The sequence below is a fragment of the Lytechinus variegatus genome, chromosome 15 (assembly GCF_018143015.1).
Source record: "Lytechinus variegatus isolate NC3 chromosome 15, Lvar_3.0, whole genome shotgun sequence".
Taxonomy (NCBI): domain Eukaryota; kingdom Metazoa; phylum Echinodermata; class Echinoidea; order Temnopleuroida; family Toxopneustidae; genus Lytechinus; species Lytechinus variegatus.
In genome coordinates, this window is record NC_054754.1 from 21,696,258 (window position 1) to 21,704,784 (window position 8,527).

General features: G+C 32.8%; 1 long non-coding RNA gene across 1 annotated transcript; it reads left to right on the plus strand.

The window, feature by feature from the left end:
* Window positions 1–1,315: 1,315 nt before the first annotated feature.
* On the plus strand, window positions 1,316–7,766 carry LOC121429098. Its single transcript, XR_005971864.1, has 3 exons — window positions 1,316–1,865; window positions 6,121–6,179; window positions 6,487–7,766. It is a non-coding gene; the product is annotated as an uncharacterized LOC121429098 (long non-coding RNA).
* Window positions 7,767–8,527: the final 761 nt, after the last annotated feature.

Here is an 8,527-nt window from a genome sequence, read left to right on the forward strand (position 1 = left end):
TTAAATTATGGGCTTTTGCTTTGGGGAAACACCCATCAAACTCTGTTAGAAAAAATTATATTGTTACAAAAAAAGTAATTCGTATAATCTGCAATGCTCCGTTCGTGCCCACTCAGATCCACTTTTCCTTGAACATAATATTCTCAAAGTAAACGATCTCTTCTTGTTTCATCTTGGAGAATTTATGTATAAATTCAATTTTGGTGCCCTCCCTTAGTTTTTCATGACATGTTTATAAAGAATCAAACTTCATAAATATCCCACAAGACAGTCTGAAGAATTTCATTTACCTTTACTAAAAACACTTTCAGCACAAAATACATTCATTTTTGAAGGTCCTAAATTTTGAATACTTTGCGTATAGATTTGAAAAACTCCCCTTCACTCGCAGTCTTCAAAAGAAAACTTAAGACATTTTATTGGCTACGTATAAAACCTAGCTCTCCCTGTTGTACTTAGTTTGCCCTTTTCTTAATATTATCACTATTATCATGATTGCTATTATTGTGAATATCAATATCATCAACATTATTATTATCTCTATTATTCATGTCATTGTTATTATTGTTGGTATCCGAAGAACTCGTCACCACTTTTCAACAAGGCATATACACTTTGATTCGTTTTCTTTGCGCGTTTGCTTCATACTCGTTATACATTTTAAAATTTTCTTATTTTAGTCCACATGCGGTATGTTCTTCTCATCTTCTCCCATTGTTATTCTTCGTACATTACTCATTTCATGCATCATGTTATTGTTTTTCACATTTTTATTCTCTCTTTTGGCCACTATCATTTTAATTAATATGTAATCTAATATTAATGAATAATTTGTTTTGAGGGGTCCACGATTTACAAGCACATCTTCACAGTGGACCTCTCCATTTCCAGCATGTTATTTTCAGCCACAAATATTCCATAATCCATATTAAGTTTCAAATGTATAATTTAGATGAATATATATATGTATATTGTGTTACATGTTTCTTTATTACATTTCAATTGTTATAACTGTATTTATGATGGATTTTGTCGACTGTTTTGTTGGAAATGAGAAAAAATAAAAAACTGAAAAAACTGAAACTGAATGTGTTCAGTATTGTAAGTGTGCATTCATTTATAACACGGATGAGAACAAGAAAACGTACGACTATAGTCTCATTTGAAGACCCTGTTGAGGTTAGATAAGGAGTAATCAATAACATTTTTAGTATCTATCTCGTTTAAGATAAGGCACCCATCTTCCGAGCACCACCCCCCCTCCCCCAGGATTTTCATCATTCTTCATGTCTGGGGTTGGATTTTTATGTTATAGATCGATTATTAAATAAACTGAAATTAAATGCAAGTCTCTTGAATTACAATCGTTATATTTGGCTGGATATGATGGTAATTCAAATCAAATTTTAATCATTGATGTGCGTTAATAAAATCATTAAGTTGAAAAGGGAAACTATTCCAAACTAATATTATTTTCCTTACTTTATCGATTTACTTTGTCATAGCAGTATTAACCAGCACAAGTTGCATATATCTTTGGATCTGCTATATATTCTACATGGTTCGTTATTCAGACATTGGTTCGTTATTTAGACAATGGTACAGGTATGGATATACCAGACAACTGCTGGCGAACAATATTCTTTCGCAATCCACCTTTTTTATAAGTTACGCACAATGCACCCCTCCGGCGAATGTGAGGAAAAATATTCTCTCGGTAAATTACAATTGTATTGAATTAATCTTGCTTGGCGCTTGGAGAGAGCATCATGTAGTTTTCTTACCCTTTTTTTCAATTTATCTTCTCACATCTATTTTACAGTGCATCTTGGTACGGAACGACTCATCTTCAACTTTCCAAAAAAGTAAGTAGGCCTTACTTTAGTTATTTTTTTTTATCACAAATGCGATATATAATTTCACCAAAGAAATTTTAGCAATAAGCATTCGTAGCCTAAATATGCAAGGGCTCTAATTTTCTGATTTTCAAATTTCATATGAAACTGAAAAAATTATTGTAAACGGTTTCTTTCAGTGGTGCATTTTTGAAATATTTTAGAAAATTTGCATTTCAATTATGGTATAATCATGATCATAATTACAAAATAATTGCGATAATTAACGCTTTCTTTCATAATCATTTCTCTTCATAATTAATTTGTGCTGACATTCAAATGACACCGATCACTCAAAACCTTTTATTTTTTTGGTTTTAAATATATGTCATTGATAATCAGTGAGATACTTTTATGGTTGCCAGTTGTCATGGAAATATTGCTCTTTTGTCGAATAAATATTTGTTGAAAAGTCAAGGTCAATTTCATTTTGCCGTACGCCTATGAATAAAAAAGAAAGTTGTTGAAGAATCTAACTCAGAGAGCAGAAAAATATATATAGAAAACTTAATCATAATCCTGAAATTTTATTTGTTAAAAGATATTTATACGTTCGAAATAAAGATGTAGGCCTGTAAATTTTAGAGAGATTCACACAAAATATCTCTTTATAAATTAATTCATTATCAGATTTATAGTTTCTTTTTCACCGATTTGAATATCCGCGCACTATTGAATATGAAGATATAATGAGGTATTTTCAAAGGTTAATTATTTATAGAGAATTTTTTTATCCTCTTATGTATTTTTTCCAATAGATTCAAGAGAGTGCTTGAATAATAGTATTTCGTTTCATAATAGTATTCATTAAATTTGTTCATTTTTAATTATGCAAGCCATTGTGCATGTTACAATATAAATCAACCAACAGTTTATTGATTATTCATATGATTGTAATCGATCATACAATGCATTGATTAAAAACCCCGCAAAAGGGTGTTGTGGATAAGTCTCTGGACTTTGAACCAAAAGGTCCGGGTTCGAATCAAACCGCGGTACTCGCGTCCTTTGGCAAGGCGTTTATCTGCATTTGTCTCTCTCCACCCAAGTGTAGTAAAAGGGTGCCAGGTAGGTAGAAATTCCTTGAACGCTCGAGCGGCCGTGCTAATAGTAGCTGTGCTAGGGGTAATAAAAATGCACCGCTTAGACCATGTAGACATGTTAGAATAAAAAGATTAAGCGAAATATAAAATGTTGTATATGTTTATTATCTAAAAATTTCGTGCACCAGTTTTATGTGTCAATAATATGTACACTAAAATTTTGGGGTTTTTTTCTTGTGTATTAGAAGAGAAGAGCATGTAGGTGCAATGACAAGGATTCGAATCCTGAATGTTTTTTTGTTTTTTGTCACGGCAACTTCACGATTTTTGTTTTCTCATACGTGGGATGGGGAGAGGGTAGCTAGTGCAAAATATCTACAGTGAAAATGGAACTTTCTTGTTTAGTTTTTATAACGAATACTGGTTGAAACTAACGTCTCCTTTCAAACATTACGTAGATTTTCTTGCCATAGCTATTACAACGAATTGTCAACTGTTTAATTTCAATGTAAAAAGAAGAAAATTTTTATGGCAAATAATGAAAGAGCATGCAGATTGGAAAAAAGGGATTGAAGAGAGAGACAGAGTTCAAAAGAAAACAGGTAAATGGATTCGTTCGCTTCACTCTCTCGGTTCGGACAGAAAATAGATGAAAAAAATTACTCTGGATCTCCTATCCTCGGAGTCCAGATACTATAGTCATACTGACCTGTCCAAAAGTCATGATAGGAAAAAAGAAAAACCACTAGTCATAATTCAGCGAAGGGTCGCTAGTCATAATACATGAAGATGGTAGCCAGGCCGGGGGCTTGGCCCCAGAAGTGGTAGGTATACGTTGCGGGCAAAAAAAATAATAAACAGGGAGCCAGCATTGAGACTGACTAATCGTGAAAAAGACGGTCTTCGGAACTATGCAAACTGTTTATGAATTACTCAATACACCACTGCTATAGCCTGCTGGGTGTATGCGACTAGTGAGATTCTCTTCAATAACGTAATGAACAATTTCATTGAAAATATATAAATTATGATTATGATTATGATTGTAATTTTTTTTTTTTGAGGGGGGGTGCATTGACAAAACAGAGATGCCATGTATGCAACACAATTTCTTCCGCTGGTGTATTGAAATGGACTTTGATCATTGTATACCCTGTTAACAAAGAAAAATCAAATGCGATACTATATAGTATTGATTCGCCCGATCGACTCTGATTCGGCAAAAGAGAAAAGTTAAATCACCGGATATCAATGGAATTTGTAACTAACATTTTTAATTTTCTTCAGTTTTTCGGTAAATATATATTTTTTTTGCATATCCTTGCTGAAATAAAATGAAGATTTGTAATTGTTTTGTATTTATCTTGAGAATATGTAATCAATATGAATGAAATCCTTAATAAAAACATGTTGAAAAAGTTTGTGTGTGTGTGTAATGGTGTGTGTGTGTGTGGGTGTGTTTACATAGCAAAGATTCTCTGTTAAATGTAGTCATGTTATAATACATGTAAAATACAATACATGCGAATAGACTTTTAAAAAAGTACAAACAACCACATGAACAATTTTGACAAATGCAACTGTCCAAGAATTACTTTCCACTTTATAAGAATGTTTTTACATATTGAACAGATATTAGATATATATATATAGGTAGATAGAATAGATAGACAGGATATGAAATATATTAGAAAGATATATTATAAAAAAAAGTTATATCAGTCTGTTTATTTTGCAATATTTCAACCTATATACATCGGTCGGCTATAACCGCTATAACCGGCTATGCGTACAGATGGGGGGGGGGGGGCTTGGAGGCCTATGATTTTAACAACCTGGAAAAAAAGAGGAAGGGTAAAGAAAGGAAGGACAGGAAAGGACGGAAATGAAAGGAAAGGAAAGGAAAGACAAGAAAAGGAAAGGAAAGAAAAGAAAAGGAATGAAAGGAAAGGAAAGGAAGGAAATGAAAGGAAAGGAAAGGAAAGGAAGGAAAGGAAGGAAAGGAAAGGAAAGAAAGGAAAGGAAAGGAAAGGAAAGAAAAGGAAAAGGAAAGAAAAGAAAAGAAAAGAAAGGAAAGGAAGGAAAGGAAAGGACGAATATTATTTCAAAATCGATCACAAAGTTAGATTTCTGTATATTAATTACATGTTTTTTTTCAGGTAGAAGTTCTGTCCCCTGAATTCGCTCGCTCACAGGAGCTTGTTAGGAAATTGGCCCCATGGGCCATGTCTGGCCTCCTCAATATTTTTGTCTCATAACGCTTATGCACTGCTATAACCTGTAGTGTATAAGCGACATAATGAACTTCTCTTAAACAGTGACATCAAGAATTTCATTTCATGCAAGATAATGACTGAACATCCCCTTTTTGTGGGGGTGTATGCATTATCTAACAATTTTCTACCATTACGTCAGTCGAGCCCATATATTTGCTTTCCGCAGCTTATTTAATAAAACAGTGCAGTGAAAATCATGATCATGCAAATCAGATTTAATTAAGTCATTTTTTTTTCAATGTATTGTACTTGGAAATGTTTCGTTTTTAGTATTTTTTAATGTTGTATATTAATTTGTATGGTAAATGTAGGACCCCAAGGAAGAACAGCAGCATTTTGCAAATACAGCTGAATTGGGTGATCCTCCGTTATTGTATGTAACTCTCCAGTATATTGTATATTTTTTTATCTGATTACGGAAATAAAACAAACAAACAAGATAAAGATATACTGGATTGGACTTTGGTCATCATATACCCTTATAATAGACAACCAAAAATCAAATGTGATACTACTCAGTATTGATTCGCACCGTAGACTCTTATTGGGAAGGAAAAGAAAAAGAATCAAATCGCCGTATAGACTGTGGTGTTTTGTAATGTATAATAATTGGTCTAATACTTTTATAATCAATATAACGTAAATTAGGAAGGATTAGAGAAGGAACGAATCGAAAAGAAAAAAAATATATATTACACATATTTGAATGCTATAACTCTTTAATTTTTTTTAAATAACGTTTAGTAGAAATTTAGCTATAATTTTGTGAGAAGAAAAAACTTTTTTTTTTTGGGGGGGGTGACAGATTATAATATGACAGAAATGTATTACATATGTTATGTGATGTATAATGTATTATTCCGAGATTAAGGAAAAAAATACAATTGATTTTCATTTCACGCTTAGGAATGGCAAATCAGCATGGTGAAACCAACCCCATTGACAAAAATCACGGTGAAGAAAAGGTAAGGAAATAGAAATTTTCTAATTAGACAATGAATGTGTAAGGCAGTGATATAAAGTGCGGATTTTCTCAAATAAAAGTATTCAGTTATTAAAAGTCACTTTGGACATCTTAATTCTAATTGATGATGATGATAATAATGATGATACACAGCATATAGCGCCATATATCTGTCAAAGACAATTACTATATTTAAAAAATCAATTTACTTTCGTTTTTATGTGATATTTTTCGAGTGTGTATGCATATTGGTTTGTATTTTATAAGTCTTTTATCTTTTTTATTTTTCTTTGTTTTCATTTTGGTAGATATCGATGAAGATTGACATCCAGACGAAGTTCAATAAAACTGTAGTAGAAATTTTGTCATAGAGTTTAATAATGCACTGGGAAAAAATAAGCAATATGAATAAAGCTTCGGATGGAGATAATACCTCAAGAACAAAGTTGATAAATGTGAATGTTGCACCTGATATTTTAAAACTTTCACCAACTCAAAATAAAATAAAAAGTGCAGCTACTAACACATAGGCTTATCGAAATTTCATTTTAAGTCAAACATGTCTACTATGCAAACCTCATTAAGTATGTTAAAAATCCTCTCGGGTCTATTCTTTTTCATGGCTATCAATAGGTCATAAACATGAATACTGGCACTTTCCAATTCACAATATGAATAAAAGCTCCTGATACAAAATAAAACTTAAAGAACAAAGATTAAAAATTAAAATGCTGCCCTCTAAATGCTGTTTCAAAACAGTTTCCAACTCAGATAATGTATCAGAAAAGTACTACACAGAATATACTTATTGATATTTTTTAAAGTTAATCATTCAAAATAATGCAAACGTTAATAAATATGTTAAAATCGTATTTGGGCTATGTCATGACATTTACGGGTCGTGTACGTGGTTAGAGCATTGGACTCATAAGAGTATAAAAGTTGAGAGTTCGAATCTTCGTTCTGCAATTGTCTCCACTTTGATAAAAAGACCCGAGAGTAATTTATGTTGTCTATGCCTGATTGATGCAGGAGTCACATTTCCAATACGATGTCCGCATGGTGAGTCGAAAACAGCCGTTTTACAGATTTTTACGTTAACCACATATATAAATATACTATAAAGAAACAGTTGTTAATCAGGCAGCATCATATTATGTCATAATTTCATAATGGCTACGTCGCCAAATTAGCCAAGTCTGGTTTTTCATTTTTATGTGATTGGTGACATCACAAGGAACAACTGAATAAAAATGAATACTTGACCATGTTAAGGGTCATATTGGGTCAATGTAAGTTAATATTTAATAAAATAATGCCCTGATTGTGACTCGTAAACTTATTTGTGTTGTTATACTAAGCAAAAGATGTGCAGTGTACATAGACGTCGGCTTCATCATTGCGTTATCATGGTATTGCAGGAATACCTCGATACGACTTGACAAACCCTTAAGGGGGTTTTACACAGAGATCTGCGTAGAGTTGCGTACCTATGCGTAGAGACTACATGTACGCAACGCAACGCCTCCCTTCGTTTTGCCTTCGAAACTCTACGCACAATCGGTACGGGGGCGCGCAAAAAATTAAACATGTACATTTTGGCGCACTGATGAAGTCTGCGCAAGTCGACGCAAGCCAACACAACACTACGCACCTGTACGCCAATCATACGCAACACTACGCAAATGTACGCCGTTCCTACGCAATACAACGCCAAAACAATGTTTCTCAAAACACTTTTTAAAACTTGCGCATGGAATGGCTGAAAATAATTATATCTTAAAAAATAGCCAGGAACATTGATGAAGTGGGCTGATGATGAAATGCACCCTACTTATCGTTATTTCACATTTTCATACAATGTGTACGATATGTCTTTCTTACAATAAAGTAAGTTGCAACAATGGTATCCAATGCATAATTAAATCGGTTACCAATACTTTCCTTTTAAATTCTTGGTAGACAAAATTGGAATAAGCATAATTTAATGTAATACAAAAGAACAAGTAGGGATATAATACCATAATTTTTTTTATTGAATATTCATATTACATAGACCTGTTTCACTGTAATAATTATTACAATGCAAAAATGTAACGCGTCATAACTTTGTTATTGTCCGATTTTGATCAAATTTTCAGTTTTGTGATTGTCTGTATTTTCTTAATCTGTTTATTTAATATTATTGTAAGCCCGGGGTATAAATTTGGTGTGCTTATGCTGTATTCTACTGTTTCTCTCTTAACCCTCTTTTTTGGGGTGGGGGGGGGGGGGTCTCGCCTGCTTAGCAGAGCGCTGATTTTTCGACGGTTGCGGTGGCGTCGTCAACATTGAAATCTCAACCAAAGT